The 22,987-nt window shown below is 38.9% G+C and overlaps 1 long non-coding RNA gene across 1 annotated transcript in view; it reads right to left on the reverse strand.

Annotated features, from left to right (window-relative positions):
* Window positions 1-1,724: 1,724 nt before the first annotated feature.
* Window positions 1,725-22,987, reverse strand: part of LOC131277512 (uncharacterized) — a 75,065-nt gene continuing 53,802 nt past the window's right edge. Inside the window, exon 3 of the long non-coding RNA XR_009184670.1 lies at window positions 1,725-1,744. This is a non-coding gene — a long non-coding RNA (uncharacterized lncRNA). The remainder of the gene's footprint in view (window positions 1,745-22,987) is intronic.

The raw sequence follows: 22,987 nt of genomic DNA on the forward strand, positions 1-22,987 counted from the left end.
GGTCTCAGCAGAAGTGCCCCATGCCAGCAGAGCAGTCCCCAGATGGGGCAGGAGGCCAGCTCTTGTGGTGACTCGCTGCAGGAGGATGGTGAGTGAGGAGCAGTGTGTGTTCTTTAACTGATGGCTGAGGAGATTACCCACCTGTGGCTCTTTAAAAGACACCTCTTGGCTCTAGGAGTTGCCACATTCCATGGCTCAGTGCTGCAGCCATGGCTGTGGTTTGATTCTTGGGTGCCTGGGGTGGGGAGATCATGAAAATCACCCTCTACAGACAGGCATTATCAAGCTGATTTGGTTCCCTCTACAGTCAGCCCTTACCTGGCGGGTGTGGCTGAAGCCAGGGAAGGGGCAGGCATGGGCCATGTCTGAACTGAACCCCAGTTCTGGGAAGCAGCTCCCTCTTCAGCTGCCCCACATCCTCCCTGATCTTATTTTGTAATATATATTCACCAACTAATCCATCCAATAGTGGGACCCGCCTGCAGACATTTCAAACATGCAACTTTTACATGAAAGAAAAATGTCATTGCTTTTAATTGCCTCATCCAAGATCCCAGGTCTTTGGTGTTCACTAGTGTAAGCACTAGCCACACTTGGCTATTAAATTTCAATTAATTATTTTTTTTCTTTGCAAAGAAGAAGCTGTAAATGTTTTGTAGCTGCCAACAACTATTCCCTGTGGAAACCTGGGGTGCCGGCTTGCACAGATCCTGTTGTTTGGGGGCTGCATAGCTCCCTTGCTTTGTGTTATTGGGGACTTCCTCTTTGTGCCCTGCATGCACCCCTCTCCAGTTTGGGGCTCTCTAGGTGCAGTGGCCATGATCTCCCCTTGGGGGTCCCTGTGCCCCTAGGTCCTGGGGACTCCGTGATAGGGAATGCTGTTATATCTTTCAAATTTTTGCAGTTTCTCTCCATCTTATTTTAGGAATTATTTGTATGCAGGTCCATGAGCCCCTTATAGATAAATTTTCATTTTTTAGGATGTTGTGCTTTCATTTATACATTTGTTGAAAAATTGTGAAATTCATTCTACTTTTTTTGAGAAAGTATAAGAACTGCCCTTGTCAAAATAACTAGGAGACACAAGCACAACAGATGATAAGTAAGTTTACTAGGCCAGATACTGAGACATCCATGCTAAACCCATATCAGAAACCAAAGACTAATTAAGTTCCTGTCTCTTGTAAGGGGTCCTTCTCCCTGAACCTGAAATTGGGGAGCAACCAATCATAACTCACCAGCTCCCTTTTTCTTCTGTAGTCTAGTTCCTCTAAGTCAAGGCTAAGCCAAGTAAGGCACTCTGTAAGACTGTATTTTCTTTAAGACTACCTTGTTCTGCCTATATGAGCCTTGCTCTTGGGCTGAATGCTGCCTAATTCATGAATCACTTAATAAAGGTGTGAAATCCAAAATGTTAATTACCTGGGTATTTTTTTGCACAGGTTCAGTGATGAGAACAGAATCTGAATGCCACTGTAAAGGGCTCTGGAGATAAGAAGACAGAAGAAGGTTCCTGCTGAAACCTTTGAGTGAGCTCTCCTCTCCACCATCTCTAAGATTCTTGAGTGAGTCCCTCTTGGATCTGAGCTCCACTCATTTGTGTCTGTTATCTCCAGTCTCACTAGCTTTCAGTCCAAAGGTCAGTGGGTCAATCTTTTTAGTGAGAAAATTTAAGTTTTGACCCTGAGTCTCTAGCCTTATGGTTCAGTCCATTTTCATGTTTGCTATGGCTGGTTTCTTTGACCTGTGCACAAGTTAAGAAGCAAAATGATAAAGATGGATCCTCATTCTCTTAAAATTTTAATTCTCTATCCTATGGCACACTGGCATATTATATATTCAAGTATTATGGAGTTGGAAGCTGTACATATCGAACAAATTGGCAATATCTAACAAAGAAAACCTAGAATTTTAATGTTAATTATGAGAAACCTTCCAAGTAGACAAAATTACTCATCTCGGAGATGTGCTCCCAAATGTGATATCCCAGCCAAACAGTCAAATGGGATGCCTATTTCAATGGATGCTCAGAGTATGTTAGCAATATTTTAAAAGTTTCACTAAATGATTCTTCGAAAAAGGCAAATGAGAAATTAAAAGCTCGTGAGATGTCTATGTTTTCTGTATTTCTGTTTTTTATGTTTGATTAGTAGCTTAAATTGAAAGTATAAACTCTGTAAGTGTGTCTGTATATTTGATGCATGATATTTTCCTACCTCTGAATATTTCCAAATTAACTTATAAAACTCCTGGAAAGAGCTCTATTCAAATTGACTTAGAGATAAGTAAGCATTTACATATAAATTAACACTCCTAATGTTACAGAAATCAAGAAAACCAAATGTCTGATATTTCCAATGGGAAAAAGTGTCATAGAACTAAATCAAAATGTTTTGAAGATAAAGTTAACATAATTCAGATAAACCTTTGGCAAACATTGTTAATTTAGTGTTATTAGTCAAATAATCAAGGGTGTGTCTTTGGTATTATCAATTTAAGTACAATATAAGGGAAGCGGACTTGGCCCAGTGGTTAGGGCATCCACCTACCACATGGGAGGTCCATGGTTTAAACCCCAGGCCTCCTTGACCCGTGTGGAGCTGGCCCATGCACAGTGCTGATGTGCACAGGGAGTGCCATGCCACGCAGGGGTGTCCCTCACATCAGGGAGCCCCATGCACAAGAGTGCACCCCATAAGGAGAGCCACCCAGTGCAAAAGAAAGTGCAGCCTGCCTAGGGAATGGCGCCACACACATGGAGAGCTGACACAGCAAGATGACTCAACAGAGACACAGATTCCCGGTGCTGCTGAAAAGGATAGAAGCAGTCACAGAAGAACATACAGCGAATGGACACAGAGAGCAGACAATGGGGAAGGGGGGGTGGGAGAGAAATAAATAAATTTTAAAAAAATAAGTACATTATAAGCATTTAATTTCATTCTACATGGGTGTGTTCTTCCCAATTTTATGTAATTACTGATCAAATAAACTAGAACTATATCTATTAGAGGTTAAGTTGATTTTATTATTTTTATTATTTTTTTATTTTTTGTATTTTTTAATATTACATTCAAAAAATATGAGGTCCCCATATTCTCCCCACCCCCCTCACCCCACTCCTTCCTCCATAACAACAATCTCCTCCATCATCATGAAACATTCATTGCATTTGGCAAATACATCTCTGAGCACCAGTACACCTCATGGTCAATGGTCCACATCATAGCCCACACTCTCCCACAGTCCACCCAGTGGGGCATGGGAGAACATACAATGTCTGGTAACTGTCCCTGCAGCACCATGCAGGACAACTCCAAGTCCCAAAAACGCCCCCACATCTCATCTCTTCCTCCCACTCCCTACTCCCAGTAGCCACCATGGCCACTTTCTCCACACCAATGCCACATTTTCTTCGATTACTAATCATAAGAGTTCATGAATAGAATATCAGTAAGTCCACTCTAATCCATACTCTATTCCTCCATCCTGTGGACCTTGGAATGGTTGTGTCCATTCCACATCTATATCAAGAGGGGGCTTAGATTCCACATGGATGCTGGATGCAATTCTCCTGCTTTCAGTTGTAGGCACTCTTGGCTCCCTGGTGTGGTGGTTGAACTTCTTCACCTCCATGATTATATTGAAAGAAAAATTATGTTTTCAAGATTGTTACCCTGAAGAGAGTTTCCAAGATCTTTTTGATCATTTAAATACGTCTGCAAGAAATGTTTTGTTAAAGGAAAATAAAGTTTTGTCTTAAAGTTTAAAGTAAAATAACTGGTTGTTGTAGAAAGAAATGGGAATATGTAGGACAGTCATGAATTGATACAGAAAGTTGAAGGTATGCAGAAAATGGATTTTATTTGTCATGGCACAGGGTGGCTAAGATGTGATAGGTTTATAAGATTTTTAAGAGTTTCCCATCAGACAATATCTTCATACAGTGCTTCATACAAAATCACTTCATACAGTGGTTTTCTTTCTGTTCAGTTAAAGTTTTCTTGTATTATTTGTCTGTTCTTAATAAGTTATAAAAGGTTTTCCTTAACTGAGTGTCTTGCTTAGAAGGCAAACTTTCTGTATCACTTGTGCTGTATATTTATCTTATCATCCTTCCTTGTTGTAGAGAATAAGTCTCATTTTTGAAATAATTATGTTTATTTTACAATCATGCTACCTCCTATCTTTAGTTTTACAACCTTTTATTTTGTTTTTTAGGTTTTTATTGAAGATTATCATTCATATGTGAATATCCATAAATAATAAGTGTATAGTATAAGTTGTGAACTTACAAAACAAACATGAATATCATCATACAGGGCTCCTATATATTACCCCAACAGCAGTACCTTGCATTGTTATTAAACAATTGTTACAAACCATGAAAAAGCATTGTAAAAATATTACTACTAAATATAGCCAATATCTTACATTTGGTGTACTCTTCCCCCAACTCACCCAGTTAATGACACCCTGAATTAGTATTATGTACTTATTATAGTTTATGAGAGAACATTTTCATATTTGTTCTGTTAGCCACAGTCCATCTTCTACCACAGGATTCAGTCTCCTGTTTTGTACAATCCACTCAAAGTGTATACTCAGTGGCTCCCACGTTCATCACAGAGTTGTGCTGTCATCACCTCAGTCAATTTTAGAACATTTCCATTACTCGAGAAGGAAAAATCCCATATTCCCTTATACCCCCTATTATTGTCCCTTAGAATTGATATAATATCTTTGCCATTGCTGCAAATATTACAATATTATTGTTAACTCTACTCTCTTATGTGCAGATGGTCCCTTCTTGCATATGGTACTTTTTATAGTACTTTTTGCACAGGGAGCCCATTTGCCATCTTTGGCAGGCCTAGGTGGGCTGCTCTTGTGGTTACTGGCAACCTGCCCTTAGTTCCTGAAAATAAGCATACCTCAAACAAAAGGGCAGGTGAAATTTTCCACGTGTAATCATCCAGGGGGCACTCCATCCTTGTAGCAGTTCCCTCTCTGTTTATATCCTCTCCTTACTCTTGAGGAGGTTTAGCTCCTGGAGCTGCTTCCTACTGAGTGTGGATGTTGTAACAGGTTCCAGTGGAGGAGCAGAATCTTGCCCTAGCTATGTTAAGGTATACTTGACTGTTAGGACACTGACAACAGATCATTCATAGCCCTGGGCTATGATCATTTGCAGTTTAATAGCTTCTAACCTTTTACTCATGAAGTACACCAAGCAGTTAAGAAGGCAGGGACTACATTTTAAGAGCATGATAACAATTATTAGGGGACTTATGGGTAAGAACCATGATAATTTAGGCATAGAGTTTTCGATGGATTCTCATATTGATTACGCAGGAGGACTGGTAATGTAATGAAGCGAAATGACTTGGGTGTTTAGCCCTAGCCGCATTGATGTATTTACCCATATGCAGCAGGAGGTATTGGCTACTGCACACACCCCTCTTTGGTCTGCCAGAAGATGATCTAGGGCCATCTCATTATCCATGACATTTGCTGTGTCTATAGAAACTCAAATTGTTTTGAGAATTGCATCAGTGATATTGACAAGTTCTTCTACTGTGGCTGTTAGGTTGCCTCATGATGGGCAAACCTTTCATAGGGAACTGACAGTCTTATGGTTAGCCCTAGCCCAACTACTTCATATCTAGGGCATGTTTATTTCTGGTATGGCTAGTGGGCTGGTAAATAGAGATACCATGACTCAGATATCCTATTGTATATTGGCTCCTTATCCAAATATTGTTTACACATTCAGGCATGGGGATCAAGCAGTCCTTCTTCTAAGCCTTCAAAAGGCAGTTGAAAATGTATCTTTTTGGTGCACACAGGACTCTCTAATTTATCTTTATAAAACTTGGATTTTTTTAAAAGACTCTGCAGCTGCCTATTGTTTTATTTAGGTCACAGCAGACATTAGATAGGGGACCCAGTTTGTAAGGTAACATGATTCACAAGGCAAGAATTTTTCTAAGCAGCCCACATCCTTTAGTTTTTATATATTAGCTCCCAATTTGGATTTAGATAAGTATAGGATAGGTAAAAAAAGGCTCCAACTTTTGAATTCCCCTTTTAGATATTGACTGTAGCAGTTTGATATTATTTTTTTTTTAATTTTTTATTTTTTATTGACTTTGTAATAATATTACATTAAAAATATATATGTGAGGTCCCATTCAACCCCACCCACCCACCCCCCCTCTCCCCCCCCCCAACAACACTCGTTCCCATCATCATGACACATCCATTGGATTTGGTAAGTACATCTTTGGGCACCTCTGCACCTCATATACATTGGTTCACATCATGGCCCATACTCTCCTCTATTCCATCAAGTAGGCCCTGTGAGGATTTACAATGTCCGGTGATTACCTCTGAAGCACCATCCAGGGCAGCTCCATGTCCCGAAGACGCCTCCACCTCTCATCTCTTCCTGCCTTTCCCCATACCCTTTGTCCATTATGTCCACTTTTCCCAATCCAATGCCACCTCTTCTATGTGGACACTGGATTGGTTGTGTCCATTGCACCTTTATGTCAAGAGGAGGCTCAGATTCCACCTGGATGCTGGATGCAATCCTCCCATTTTCAGTTGTAATCACTCTAGGCTCCATGGTGTGGTGGTTGTCCTTCTTCACCTCCATCTTAGCTGAGTGTGGTAAGTCCAATAAATCAGATTGTAGGTGCTGGAGTCTGTTGAGGCTCAGGATCTGGCTATCACATTGTCAGTCCAGAGATTCAAATCCCCTAAATATATCTTAAACCCCAACATTAACTGTACCTCCAGCACTTTAGCATGAAAGTCTTATGAAGGGAGATCCCATCTGAGTCCAGATTCATCACACATAAACACCATTTCCAAAGAGGGGCCATCTGCCCTGGTAGTTAACCCCATCGGCCATGACCATAACTCCCATGGGTCTCTTTAGCCCTCAAAGGAACCAATATCTGGGGGTTGTATCTGCTTTATCTGTCTCTCTGACTCTGCTCAGTTGTGCATGAGGGCAAACCTTCTGCCAGCCTCCAGACTCTTTTTTAGAAACTCGTAGCCATATAAACTCATTTCTCCTTTCCATTTCCCCCTTACTTTAGGTCAAACAGCATTTTAAAGTCATGGTATTTTATGTAGACATGGATATTCTGCTGATCCGCATTGAACCTTCCGTATAAGGTCATTTTCCAGTTGCATCATCAGTTGGTAGTTGATAGTGGTCCCTCGTTGCCAGGGAGGCTCATCCCTGGGTGTCATGTCCCACGCTGGGGGGAAGGCATTGCATTTACATGCTGAGTTTGGCTTCGAGACTGGCCACATTTGAGTAACATGAAGGCTGACAGAAGGAAATTCCCAGGCACAAAGTTGCTCTAGGCCTTGTTCTTGTTTTGGGTTTATCAGCTCACAAGCATAGTCATTAGCATCAGGGGCTCACTGTTGAACCCTCACTCCCTCCCGGTCCCCGCCACTGTACCTGGGAGACTGTCGCTGCTCCCCTAGGGACCACGACAGAGCACCACTGGCCAGGAACCCAGTACCCCCCCTACTGTGGTTTTTAATTGTTGCCACTATGAGTATATCCAAACATTACCATGCACCCTGGACATATGTTCTGTACAGCTCCCTGTCAGTCATATATCACCTGTCATTGGTATCCCATACCAGTATCCCTCCATTGCCATTGTTGAAACACTCTGTGATCCAGACAGTTTGATATTATTGATGAATTCCAATTCTGGGCATATTAGATGATATTGGATTCATAGGTTTACTTAATTAAGGAATTACATAAACCTCTTGTGCCAGTAGGGCATTGAGTCCCCTCCCACCAAAGAATGATATTTAATCAATTACCTAACTTCATATCTTAAGGGAAGAAGAGAAAATTAAACCTAACAGTAGGAGGAGGAAGGAAATAATAAAGATCAGAAAGGAGACAAGTGAGATAAAGCACAGAAAAACAACTGAGAGGATCAATGAAACCAAAATTTGGTTCTTTAAAAAGATTAATAAAATTGATAAACCTTTATCCAGACAAACAAAGAGAAATGAGAGAAGATGCAAATAACTATTTAAGGAATGAAAGTGGGAACATTAACACTCATCTGGCAGAAATTAAAAGGGTTATAAGAGAATACTATGAACATTCATATGTCAATAAACTAGATAATTGAAAAGACATGAACAAATTCCTAAAACATAAAAATAACCTGCTCTGACTCAAGAAGATATAAAAGATCTCAACAGACCTATAAAAGCAAAGAGATTGACTAATAATCAAAAACATCCCATCAAGGAAAGGTCAAAGTCCAGATGGCTTCAGGGAGAAGTGTACCAAACATTCAAACAAGAATTAACATCAATCCTTCCTAAACTCTTCCAAAAAACTGAAGTGGTAGGAATTCTTCCTAACTCATTCCATAAGGCTACAATTGTTCTGATACCCAAACAAGATAGACACAACAAAAGAAAACAAAGAACAACTTCCATATGAATATAGAAGCAAAAACTCCCAACAAAACACTGGCAAATCAAATCAAACTACATGTATTATAAGGATTATACCCCATGGCCAAGGGTGACATCCCCAGAATGCAGTGGTGGGCCAACCTAAGAAAATCACTCACTATAGTAACACCACATTAAAAGAATGGAGGGAACAATCCATGATCACTTCAATAGCACAGAGAAGGCTTCTGATGAAATCTACCATGATTTCATAATAAAATTGCTCAGAAAAATAGGAATGAAAGGTAACAACCATATAAAGTAAATACAAAAAACTCACAGCTAACATCATAGTCAATGTGAGAAACAATGAAAGCTTGCAATGAAAGAATGAAACTGGAGGTCAGGAACAAAACAAGGATGCCCACTGTTACCACTTCTATTCAAAATTAAACTGGAAGTTCTAGCCAGGTTTATTAGGAAATAAAAGAGAAAGGCATTCAAATCAGAAATAAAAAACTACCACTATTCTCAGATGATACGATCGTTCATATTGAAAATTCCAAAAAATCCACAAGAAATCTACTAGAGGAAATAAATTCAGAAAAGTTGCAGGGTATAAGATAAACACTAAAAAAATCAGTTTTGTTTTTCCATATCAGGAAAGAACACTCTGGTATGGGCATTAAACATCCATTGCAGTAGCTGCAACACCTACTCTGCAGTTCATTGGCATCACCCAGGATAACTAACAAGGAGGTGGGGATTGACAACCACCATACCAAGGAATCAAGAGTCTACAACCGATATAGGGGGCAAGATGGTGGCTGAGTGAACTTGCCTGATAGTATCTCCTGCAGGGAAGCAGCTGGGTGGCATTGGAGCCTCTTCAGGACTAGGCTGTTTCAGGATTTTTGCGGGTCAGGAGGTATCTGGACATCGATTTGGTGGAAAGGTAAGAGAGAAAATACGTCTATAAAATATACACGGAGGTCCCGGCTGCGAGCAGAAAGCTCCCTCCTTGGGTGGGCGGAGCCGTGGCATCGGGTGCTGCCATGGCATGGGGCGCTGCCATGGCATTTTTTTTTTGGAGGCTCTGCAGTACTGGGGAATTCATAAGCCCTGAGTGGCCTATTGGGGGGTTAATAGGACAGGAGTCGATTGCAGACCAATTTGGGGAGACAAATGGGAGTTTTATGGCAAAGCAGGGGGAATTTTTGATTGGGGACACAAACAATAATGCTTCCGCCTAGAGCCACGCCCCCCCCAAGCCCAGCTGCCAAAGTACAGTGGACTTAAAGTGATAGCAATAAAGAGACACCACCAGGGTCTGGTAGGATGGGAGACGTTTGGAAGCTGATTAGGGGAATATTGTGCGAAGCGTGGGATTTTTGGGTTTGGACTCTGTTATAAGTGTTTCTGGCTGGAGCCCCTCCCCCGGCCCTGGCTATTGATCTGAGTCATTAAATTGGCTACAACCTAGAGGCACCCCCCAGGTGGCCGTTCTGGGGGATCACAGGGTGGGAGGGGTCCTGAAGTCAATTGGTGATATATCCACACAACAGACCCCAGTGAGTGAGTGAATTGTGGGGTACAGAACACAGGATAGAGCTTGTGGATGTGGCCTCACCCATAGGGCTGGCACCCAGCTGTGGGGATCCCTGAAGGTTGTGATGCACTGTGGTGCTACCAGGTTTCCTGTTAACCAGACTTGAGGTTGCCAGGTCTGAGTCCCCTAAACCCTGGTGGCCCACACCCCAGAGACTCACACCTCTTGAGTCCTCAATATCTCAGACTTTCCATCCCTGAATCCATCATGCCCTGAGGTCCATCTGAGGTCCTTGAATGTCCTAGCCCTCAACATTTGTGTTTTTTCTTTTTTGTTTTGTTTTAATTTTTATTCTATTTTTATTTTTTATTTTTTAATGTTCTGATTGCTAACATTGCATTATCCCCTAGTCTTTTCTCCCAGCGTATCCCCCAAAGTCTTTTTTTCTCTCTCTCTCTCTTATCCCCCATCTTCTTCTTATTCTATTTTATCTTAACTATACAGTAAGTGCTGCAGGAAACACTTCACATTTGCTGGGTTTCCTCATCCTCCACTGCCTCATTTCTGTGTGAATAGATTTTGGCTATCTACATTTATCCCCTTTCCCCTACATCTTGATATCCACCATCATCTACTATCTCTCCTATATTCCACCTCCCTTTCTTTGATCCACAAAGTGTCTAACTCTTAATTTCTAATACCTTTTTTTTGTTTTCTCTTATCCACTCTTGAAACTATTACCTTTCTTTTCTCTTTCCCTCTCATGAAAACAATAACTTTTTAGTTCATACCATATTCCTCCCATATTCAGCCATCTGCCTCATTATAGGTACTCTACCTACTGCTATACCTCTACACAATTTACATGGATCTAACCTCCATCCTCCCAGATCTCATATTGTTGCTTTGTTAACATATATCACCAATACTACTTTACACTTTTTCCTTGCTTACATAATTGCCTTTCCCTGGTACTAATATTTTCCTTTAAAGTGAACTTAACCAGCAATAAGAAATTAGAATAAGAAGAACAAAGTGACAAAGAGAAGATATAACACTCATGCAAAAACAATAGCTAATTAATCTCCAAGACTAGACAAAGAAGCTAAGGAACTGATTAAACCCGTCAAAAGAAAAAATGATGAACAGACAGCAATAAAAATCTACAAACCAAACCAGTAATCAGGAAAACAGGGCTGAATCCAATCAACAAACTAAAAATCAGGAAGGGGAGCAGAACTTTGCACAAGCAATGAAAGATCTCAGAACGTTTATCACTGACAAATTTGATGAAGTAAAGGAAGAGGTTAAAAACATGAAGACAACACCTGGAGGGGATCTAATAGACATATATAGATCATCCTATACATAGAAAACCCAGAGAGGTCTAATAGACATATATAGATCATTACAACAAAGCTTCTAGAACTCATGAGTTTAGTAAAGTTGCAGGTTATAAGATCAATGCAAAAAAATCAGTAGCATTTCTGTACACCAATAATGAGCAAGATCAGGAGGAAATCAAGAAACAAATACCATTCACAATAGTAAATAAAAAATTCAAATACTTAGGAATAAATTTAACTAAAGAGGTAAAAAACTTATACACTGAGAACTATACAAGACTGTTCAAGGAAATCACTCAAGGAAATCAAAGAAGACCTAAATAAATGGAAGAATATTCCTTGTTCATGGATAGGAAGACTGAATATTATTAAGATGTCTATCCTACCAAAACTGATCTACACATTCAATGCAATCCCAATAAAAATCAACACAGCCTTCTTTAAGGAACCAGAAAAACTAACTATGAAATTTATTTGGAAAGGAAAGAGGCCCTGAAAAGCCAAAGGCATATTGAAAAAGAGAAACGAAATTGGAGGAATCACACTTCCTGACTTCAAAACATACTACAAAGCTACAGTAGTGAAAACAGGATGGTATTGCCATAAGGAGAGACAGACAGACCAATGGAATTGAATTGAAAATTCTGATATAGAACCTCATATATATAGCCATATAATATTTGATAAAGCCACCAAACCCTCTCAACTGGGAGAGAATGGCCTATTCAACAAATGGTGCCTGGAGAACTGGATATCCATAGGTAGAAGAATAAAAGAGGATTACCATCTCGCACCTTATACAAAGATCAACTCAAGATGGCTCAAAGACCTAAATATAACAGCCAAGACCATAGAGACCTTGGAAAGCCATGTAGGGAATCATCTACAGACCTTATAATAGGAAATGGCTTCATGAATATCACACCAAAAGCACGAGCAGCAAAAGAACTAATAGATAAATGGGACTTCATCAAAATTAAAGCCTTCTGCACCTCAAAGGAGTCTGTCAAGAAAGTAAAAAGGGAACACACACAATGGGAGAAAATATTTGGCAACCATATATCTGATAAGAGACTTATATCTTGCATATATAAAGAACTCATATATCTTGAAAATAAAAAGATAAACAACCCATTTAAAAAATGGGAAAAAGATTTAAACAGACACTTCTCCAAAGAAGAAATACAAATGGCTAAAAAGCACATGAAAAAATGCTCCAAATCTCTACCTATCAAGGAAATGCAAATCAAAACTACAATGAGATACCATCTTACTCCCATACAATTGGCAGCTATGAAAAAAACAGAAGAATACAAATGCTGGAGAGGATGTGAAGAAAGAGGAACACTCATCCACTGCTGGTGGGAATGCAGAAGGATCCAACCATTCTGGAGGACAGTTTGGCAGTTTCTCAAAAAACTAACCATAGATTTGCCATATGAGCCAGCAATACCACTGCTGGGTATATACCCAGCAGAACTGAAAACAAGGATACAAACCGATATATGCACACCAATGTTCATAGCAGCATTGTTCACTATCGCCAAAGGTTAGAATCAACCCAAATGCCCATCAGCAGATGAGTGGATCAATAAAATGTGGTATATACACACAATGGAATACTACTCGGCTGTAAGAACAAATACACTACAAACACACGTGATAACATGGACGAATCTTGAGAACCTTAAGTTGAGTGAAGCAACCCAGGCATTGAAGGACAAATACTACATGACCTCAATGATATGAAATAAGCAAGCTGCCTCAGAGATCTAGAGACTGGAAAATAGGCTTACAGGAAATCAGGGGGTGGAGGAAGGATGTGAGCCGACGTCTGCAGGGGTGGAATTTATGATGAGCTGGTGGTAAGTATGAGCACAAAGAAGAGATAAAATGGGGGCAAGGGGTTGACTTTGGGTGGGGCTTTGCAGGTTTGAGGGGGGCTGGGGATGGGCGGATGGGTAATATTGCCCACAAAATTGGGGGGAGGGAGGGGCAACATACGAACATAGGAGAGTGTCAGGTGTTGGTTGAGAGTAAAATGCTGAGAAAATTGTATCAAAATATAATTAGTAGGGTTACCTGTTTACAATGCTCAGAGGGGATGGTCTGATGTGGGACAGACTCCTGGGGAATGTCTGAAGGCTCATTTTGCCAGGGTGGGTTGTACCACTGGGTAGAGACCCAAGAAGTGAGAGTTGGGGTGGACCCACATCCTGGGGAGGACTAATGCCATCAAATAGAGAGAACTGTATCTCTTGAGAGAAAGGGTGGCTCCCAGGGCATTAGGGCAGTTGAGCAAGTCAGGCCCTGAACACTGTTGCAAGTATCTCTGGACGTGGCTCCTTGGGAAATGGAGATTGGCTGGCGCTGTGGGCCCCAAGGGGAGGGGAAAATGGATGTTGAATGGATGGAACCAAGGTAAGTGTGGGGGCAAGAGAGGAGTTTCGCGAGAGTACACGAGGATGAATATAAAACATGTAATATTACACCAAAAACATATAGGGGATGACAGTCTAATAATGTAAACCATAATGTAAAACACAGGATAACTAAAAAATTTAGAAAACTGTATATCCTAAAGTATGGACCACATTGTAAGCACAGATGTCACCTTGTTTGAAAGCTATTGTTTCGGAGTCTGTACATCAGTCTCAGTAAATATGATTTGAGTAAGTTAAAAGATTATCGCTGTGAAAGGGAAAAGGTTTTATGGTGGATGTGTGGGAGTACTGTATATTGTATATATGAATTACTGTGATCTAAGACTCTTGTGAAGAGAAGCTCAATAATTAGGAAAAAAGAAAAGAAAAAGATAGAATGTAGAAATTTTTCCAAATCAATATGTACTCTAGATCTAACCTTTCAACTCATCACTATATTTCATTTTACTAGTAAGGGAACCTGATATTATATTGGGATTCACTTTACAGGAAGTTTTGGATCACAGAGTGGTTCAACAATGGCGGCGGAGGAATACTGGTATGGGATGTTATTGACAGGCTATATATGGTTGACAGGGAGTTATACAGGGCATATGTCCAGGGTGCATGATAACGTTTAGATATACTCATAGTGGAAACAATTAAAAACAACAGCTGGGGGGGGGTTCTGGGTTCCTGGCCAGGGGAGCTCTGTTGTGGTCCCTAGGGGAGCAGCAGCAGTCCCCCAGTTGCAACGGTAAGAACCAGGAAGGAAAGAGGGTCCAACAGTGGGCTCCTGATACTAATGACTATGCTTGTGAGCCTAAACGCCTGCAATAAGAACAAGGCCTAGAGCAACATTGTGCCTGGGAGTTTCCTCCTGACAGCCTTCATGTTACTCAAATGTGGCCACTCTCGAAGCCAAACTCAGCATGTAGATGCAGTGCATTCCCCCCAGCGTGGGACATGACACCCGGGGATGAGCTTCCCTGGCACCGAGGGATCACTACCAAATACCAGCTGAAGATGCAACTAGAAAATGACTTTGAATTAATTGTTCAATGCGGATCAGCAGAATATCCCTGTCTACATATAATAACATGACTTTAAAATGCTGTTTGACCTAATGCAAGGGGGAAATGGAAAGAGAAATGAGTATATGGCTACGAGTCTGTAAAAAAGAGTCTGGAGGTTGTCAGAAGGATTGCCCTTATGCATAACTGAGCAGAGTCTAAGAGACAGATAAAGTAGATACAACCCCAGGTATTAGTTCTTTTGAGGGATAAAGAGACCCACGGGTTCTATGATCATGGCAGATGGGGTTCACTGCCATGTCAGATGGCCCTTCTTTGGAGCTGGTGTTTCTGCATGATGGAACTGGACTCAGATGGGATCTCTTTTCTCAAGACTTTCATGCTACTTTACCGGAATTGTAGTTGGTGTTGGGGTTTAAGATATATTTAGGGGATTTGAATCTCTGGACTGACAATATGATAGCCAGGCCCTGAACCTCAACAGACTTCAGCTCCTACACTCTGATTTATTGGACTCACCCCACTCAGCTAACATGGAGTTGAAGAAGGTCAACCACCACACCATGGAGCCTAGAGTGCCTACAACTGAAAGCAGGAGGAGTGCATCCAGTATCCATGTGGAATCTAAGCCCCCACTTGACAGAGATGTGCAATGGACACAACCAATCCAATGTCCACAGAGAAAATGTGGCATTGGTGTGGGAAGGGTGGCCATGGTGGCTGCTGGGTGCAGGGAATGGGAGGAAGAGATGAGATGGGGAGGCGTTTTCAGGACTTGGAGTTATCCTGGGTGGTGCTTCACAGACAACTACAGGACATTGTAGATCCCCCCAGGGCCCACTGGATGGAACGTAGAAGAGTGTGGGCTATGATGTGGACCATTGACTATGGGGTGCAGCGATGCCCAGAGATGTACTTACCAGGTGCAATGGATGTGTCATGATGACGGGAGAGAGTGTTGCTGTGGGGGAGTGAGGGGTGGGGGCAGTGGTGTTGAATGGGACCTCATATTTTTTGAATGTAATATTTTTTAAAAAGTGAATTAAATTTAAAAAAAAGTCTACAACCACAAGCAAGAGAGTCCCATCCATCAGCCATATGGGACTGAAGCCTCTTCTCAATTAGAAGTGGAGTAGGTATCTCCATCCAAGAATCCTCAGGATTGGGGAATAAAACATGAACGAGAGTGGACTTACTAATATTCTGCTATGAACTTACTGGTATTCCAGCAATGGAAGAAATTATATAATTGATGTGGAGACTGTGGCTGCTGGAGGTGCTGAGGGCAGTTCTAGGCCTTGTTCTTATTTCAGGTGCAGAGGCTCACAAGTATAGTCATTAGTATCAAGGGCTCATTGTTGGACCTTCATTCTTTCTTGGTCTTTGCCATGGCACTTGGGGGGATTGTTGCTGTATTGTTCAGAGATGTATTCACCAAGTGCAATGAATGTCTCATGATGATGGAGGAGGTTGTTAAGGGGGGAGAAGTGGGGTGAGGGGGATGGGGGTATATGGGGACCTCATTTTTTAAATATGAATGTAACATTAAAAAAATTTAAAAAGAACCAAAGAATGAAAAAAATGCAATACCTACCAAAATCTCTGCAACCTTTTTTTAGGAATGGAAATACGTGATCCTCAAATTCATATGGAATAGCAAGGCACCAACTAGCCAAAACAATCTTTCAGAAGTCTCTATATAATAAGAACACACAATCAAGATATCATCCCACATTATATAACATAACATAAAAAGAACTAGAAAAATCTTATCTATTCTCCAGGGGAAAAAAACAAGCAACCAATACAGTCCCAAATGAACCAGAGAAGAAATTATGCATCAAAGCAGTCTCTGCTCAATGAGAGAGGTAAATCCTCTTGGAATGAAAGAAAAGATAGTTCTCAACAAAGAAACATAAACAACAACAAAAATGTAAAAGGAAACTTTAGATCTATATATAAAATATCCAAAATTCAAGGACAGCTAACAAGATGGTGGCAGAGTAAGGAGCTCCTAGAGTCAGCTCCTGCTACAGGGCAGTTAGTAATCACATGGCTGTGGGAAACAAAGGCATGCTGTTTCCATAGTAGCAAGTTACTTTCTGACCACTGGGTCATGCTGTCCCTAGAGATATACATGCAGGTGTCTAATCTCTCAGGAAAACACAACATTCCAGCAGAACCCAGACTTGATAGTATGAGTAACCTGGGCAATAAGAATCATGAGTAACATCTTGAGCTTTAGTTACTATCTTATCCACTGTGCACTGTGTTTTCAAGAATGAGGTAATGGGAGTAGTTAGCTAGAATAGTTGCTGGTTCTCATGATTGCTTGGGGTATATAAAGAAGCCCCTGACATTAATAAACTTGTCTGATGAGCTTGGGGCTTCAATGCTCACAGATCTCCTGATCCCAATCTTTGTCTTTCATTCCTGATACCCTTCAGGTCTATGACTCTGACATCTGGCACCTGAAATGGTGCCCAAAGTAGTGACTGCAGCAGAGATTCTTCCATGGCAGTATCGGGAACACAGAAACTGAAAACCTTCCTGAAAGGTTGAGGTGTCCATCAAGAGGTGACTCGAGTCTGACAATACAGTGGTAAGAATCTTAATTAATTTTGTTTTCTGCTAACATCAGGGTATGGGTAATCAACCAGGACATCTGGAAAAATATTCACAGGTACTAAAAAAAAAAAACTCTTTTAAATACTGTCAGAGTCTCAGTAAAAACTGATTTACTTGAACTTTTAGATCAAAAACACTGTTACTGGTTTCAGCTGCAAGGGAAAAATCTTTTGAATCTGAAATAGTGGAAACAGGTAATGAAGGCACTATGAAGAGTATATCAAAGAGGGGAATCCATCCTTTATCTGTGTGGCCTTTGTGCCAGCAAATTGCTGCCACCTTAGATCATTTACAATCAGACACTTCACCCTATATTAATAAGATAATTGTTCCCAACTCCATTCCTCAAACACCTTTAATGCCCTGTTTATTGCACAGATCTCAATGAGGGGATCCAGAGGCCATGCAATTATTATCAGCTTTTCTGGTTATATTACAACCAACTCATCAGATGCTAATAATCCTCAGGGAGGTGTTGAGTTCCATCTTGAACCAATACCTCTTAAACTATTGATAGATTTAAAACAGGTAAAAATACTAAATAAAGTCCTTGTTAGTAAAATCAGGCTTGTAAGAAAACTCTCTATTAAAAGTGTTAACTAAGATAAGGAAACTATTCTGGCAGCAACTCTGCAAACCCCCTGCTGTCTACATGACAATGTAGCTGTGGGCTAGTGGGGGTTAATAAAGTTAAGTCACTGAAAAAAGAAAAGCATGGCAACATTTGTGTTCTGTTTTGTTTCCATGCTAATTCTGATTGGGCCTATTTAACCAAGATAATAAAATTAGTACAAAATTTAAAAAGGAATTTTCAGTTTTAAATCAATAGTTTACTCCTGAACTTCAAGTCTCAGTAGAGTCTTACAGAGTAATAATCCAAAAATGTGTGTTAACAGTCTGTCTAAACTGCTAAATAAGAGCTTAACTACATTTATGCTGCTCAAATTATCTTAACTGATTGCTGATAACTAATAAAAATGTTTCCAAGCACAAGCTTGCATGTTACAGGCAACATGGATTCCAGAAGAAATCTTAAAAAGGGAAATCTAAGATGTGATGTAATGGAGAACTTAAAAACAGCTATACCAAGAAAGTAAGAATTATGGGTTAATTGTAAACTGTATGTTTCTGTTAATGTGTTGTGATTGTTCTGTGTTTGTTCGTTCAATGTCAGTGCATATTTTGATACCTCTGGATGGTAATATAAGTTAAAAAATTTTTAAAAAGTGTTCTATTCAAATGTCCAAAAATTAAATAAGTGCTTATATTACTACTTAAGTTTAAATGTTAACAAGATCTCTATAATGATAAAAATTGTAAGTCTTGATTAACAAAATTACTATGTCTTTTTATAAGAAGTTGTTCTTGCCTAGATTGAAATGAATAGATTATTTTTCCTCACAGGATAAAATGAAGGATGTAAAACTTAAATGAATATTAAAAAAGGTTAAACATTTGTGGAAATGCTGACTGATATTTAATAAGTTTTTCTAAAAAGTGTGTTTTGTCCTAAAGTAGGATGGCTAATTTTCATAAACTCTTGGAAGTTAAATGCATGTGGCAAGTTATAGAAAGTATTGTGCTAACTTTAAGTAAAGAAATGTGTTCTGTGAAGGTAAAATTTGTCTTAAAATAATATAATTATAGTCTACATGATTATAAATAATTATAAGAAATTTAATGAAGCATTGTTTAAAGTGTTTAAATGGCTAATTCCAAAAGGTCATTATTAAACAAACCTGAATTAATAATAATAATAATAAAAGGTAGTTTTTCAACAGGAAAACTTGGCAGTGGCCAGCCTCCCCTGACAACTTGCTTCTAGGAGACTTTCTGATATTGCATGCTACTAAGTATTCAAAGTAAAGAAAAGTTCATTATTTTAACAAGCTTGTTTAGTGTTGATGGTATTATGTTATAAGAAGTTTGCCTGATAACTTCATATGTGGGATATATGGAATGTGTTTTTATTATTAAGGAAACAGGAGATGATATTGTCCTAAGATAAAATGATTGATTATTGGGAAAGAGTAGAGTGTGGAACAAAACCTAGGTGAATACTAAAGTGTAGAAGGTTCATAGAAAAGAAATTTTTATGATTAAAGTTAAATAAAATTTGATGGGTCTATCTATAAAATTTTAAAAGGTTTAGTATCAAGTAGTATACTAATGCAAAGTTAAAATTTTGTTCTTTCTCAAAGTCTCTCAAGTCATTAATCTGTTTTGGTACAAATTTTTATCCTCAATAATCAGTATACAAAGAAAGTCTGTTTTATCAAAATACCTTCTTGTGCTTTAACCTCGTCCTTTCCTTGGTGTTCCAAGAAGGAAAAGTCTTATCTCTTTTAAAAGAACATAACGTTCAAAACTGCTTTCTCAAAATCAAATTCTGAAAAGTAGCCTTTTATTCCAAACTAATTATGAGATTTCTTTTACCTTGAAAGAAAAATTAAAGTAATAGTTAAGTTCATTTAATATGCTATAAGTCGAATAGAAGGTGTTTAATAGTGTTATAAAATTAACAGGTTTTTTCTTTAACCCTCTTAATTAAAGTTGTATGAGTAAAAGGTTCCTATGAATACTTAACAGCATATAAATTTACCAATATTTCAGCATAATATTAAACAGAAGCTATGATTATTCCTTATACAGATGATATACTGTTTGCTCATGCTTCAAATGATAAACTGCAACAATTATTTCAGAATGCTGAACAAATTCTTCCTGAGTATGGTTTGCAAATTGCCCCTGAAAAAAATTCAAAGGAATGCATCATATTGTTATTTGGGTATGAAATTGGCTAATGGACGTATTACATCACAAAAAGGTGCAAATATGCCAGGACAAGTTAAATACTTTAAATGGTTTCCAAAAATTACTAGGAGATATTAATTGGATTCAGCCTACCTTAGGAATTCCTAATTATATGTTAACTCATTTATTTCAAACATTAACAGGAGATTCTGATCTGTCTAGCCCTAGGATCTTGTCTAAAGGGGCTGAAAAAGAATTGGCATTAATAAAAAATCAAATCTCTCAAGGGCAATTAACACAAACCCTAATGAAGCTGTTGATTTAATTATTTTCTCAACCCCTCAATCTCCTACGGCTTTATTTTGGCAAGAAAGTATATTGGAATGTTTTGTTTTTTTTTTTTTTTTACCTAATAATAAACAAAAGAGATTGCAAACATATCTCCAAAAAATTATTTCCATACTAGCAAAAGGCCATGTGAGGTTGTTACAATTAAAGGGGTCTGATCCGGATAGAATTATTTGTGATCCTTCTCAAGAAGAAATTCAACATTTGTATATAACTAATCCTCAATGGCAAATTGCTATTAGTAATTTTCAAAGCATTATTAATAATCATTATCCTACTTCCAAACTGTTAACGTTCTTAAAAAGAAACACTTAGATTTTACAAAAAATTGTGAAAACTGTTCCTATTGTAAATGCACATAAAATATATACTGATGGTAGTAGTAATAGAAAAGCAACATACGTTACCTTTCAAAAAGAACAGGTTTGGCAGACTCCTTATTTGTTTGCTCAACACACAGAGCTTTCAGCTACCATTAAGGTTTTACAAATGTTTCAAGAGCCCTTGAATATTGTCTCTGATTCTGAATATGTGTGTTTAACTGTAGCTCATATTGAAACAGCTCATATTTTTATTACTAATGAATTATCTCAACTTTTTGCTGACCTTCAAGCCCTCACTTGGCAAAGAAGTCAGCCCATATATATTACTCATATCCGGTCTCATTCTTCTCTTCCTAGTCCTCTAGCTACCCAACAATGGACTTGTGCAGTGTTTTTCAAGGCTATGTGCATAGCCCAACCATCTCTCCTGGTATGGTAATAATAATCTGGCTGCATAGAAAAAATCTGTAACTGAAATCCTACTGATGACGTTAACCAGCAATCCTTTTTTTTCAGAAAAGAAAACATCAAAAACAGTATCTTAAAAGCCTAAACTAGGCAAACAATTGGAACAAACTGCAAAGTCCCTGCTGCTCTATCAAATTTTTAAATGTAGTTTGGTTGAGTAAGATAAAACTATACTTTCTGCTGTAATTAATAAAGTACAATGTTTTCTCATGTTAAAAGAATTTGTTATATTGTTAAAATACTAAAAATCTTTCATCCCTCATTTAGCTCAAATATTAAAACCACTGTATGTATTAATTGAGAAAAGTCCTTCACAGAAGTAGGAAAACTTTCAGCAAGCTGCTTTAAATAATAATAAAAGGAAAGTAAATTGTGGACATTAACTCAGCCTATGATTTGGATGTGGCAAGCACCAATATTGGCTTTGGGTGGAGTTTGTGGAAAAGGCAAATCTAAACAAGCACCCCTTGGGTCTTAATCACAATTCTAGAAGGAGGCCAAAAGTACAATATAAAAAAGCAATTGTGTGCAGCATAGGAGGTCCTGCTAAAAGTGAAAGATTTAACCCAATAGTGTCTGGTCACTCTTAAGACTGCCATCCCTATTCAGGGGTGGATTGCAAATACTAAAAGCAAGACAGAAATAATGGACTGTTGTAAATCACCCTCAGTTCTATGAAAAAAATGTCTGGAATATCTGCTAGTGCTAACAGGTGACTGTCTGTCATGTCCCTACCCACACCACTAATATTCCTTTTAAGACTGTTGACACAGATGCCTTTGTGAAGATCCAGGGCCCTACCATTAAAACCTGAGAGAGGGTGGGGTGGCTCCACTGAAAAAACAAACATCAAAGTGTGTTGCAGGATGGAGAGGCAATAGTGATGGGCAGAAGAAGAAAAGGCATCTGGATACCTATGAGAATGATGTGGATTTGGCAGTCGTCTCTTGAAAGTCAATTATTGCTACATATGGTACAAGAATTCTTAAAATGGACTAGATGCTTTATTGGACTGCTTATTATAAGCATTTTGGGACTGATTAAAAGCATTACAGCTGCCGCTACTGCTGTGCTGCCTTTAAATAACAGAGTTGATTTAGATAGAATCACCTGTTTTGCATATTGGAAATCAACTGTAAAATTTAAACTTAGGGGATTGAAATGTGGTTAGAATGAAAACAACTTTTGTATTACTCCTCTTGCCTATAAATCATCTGATTTAGAATGGGGAAAATTGAGACTCATTTATTAGACCATAAAAATAATATCTCTTTGGAAATAATTGATTTACAAAGAAAAATATTAGAAATGTCTCAAAATCAAATTCATGTAGTTAATGATAAGGATATGTTTAATGATTTGATTTCTCATTTCAATAAATTTAATCCAGTAAATTGGTGGAAGTCTCATCATTTTCTATCAGCATTAGGAATAGGACTTTGTGTGTTAATCTTGTTGCTCATTGTTGTTGCTTGCCTGGGATGAGAAGTATGCCGAAGACTGCACCCTGCTGATGCCATGAACAAGCTAATAATTTGGTACTTGCAAAAAATCTGATATAGTTCCCCATGGTCAGAGTGCTTGGCTGGTAGTCAATGATGGGTAAGAATCTCAGAGGAGGGCAACCTAAGACAGGCACGACCATCCTGACTAAAAC

This window comes from Dasypus novemcinctus, unplaced genomic scaffold (assembly GCF_030445035.2).
Source record: "Dasypus novemcinctus isolate mDasNov1 unplaced genomic scaffold, mDasNov1.1.hap2 scaffold_123, whole genome shotgun sequence".
NCBI lineage: Eukaryota > Metazoa > Chordata > Mammalia > Cingulata > Dasypodidae > Dasypus > Dasypus novemcinctus.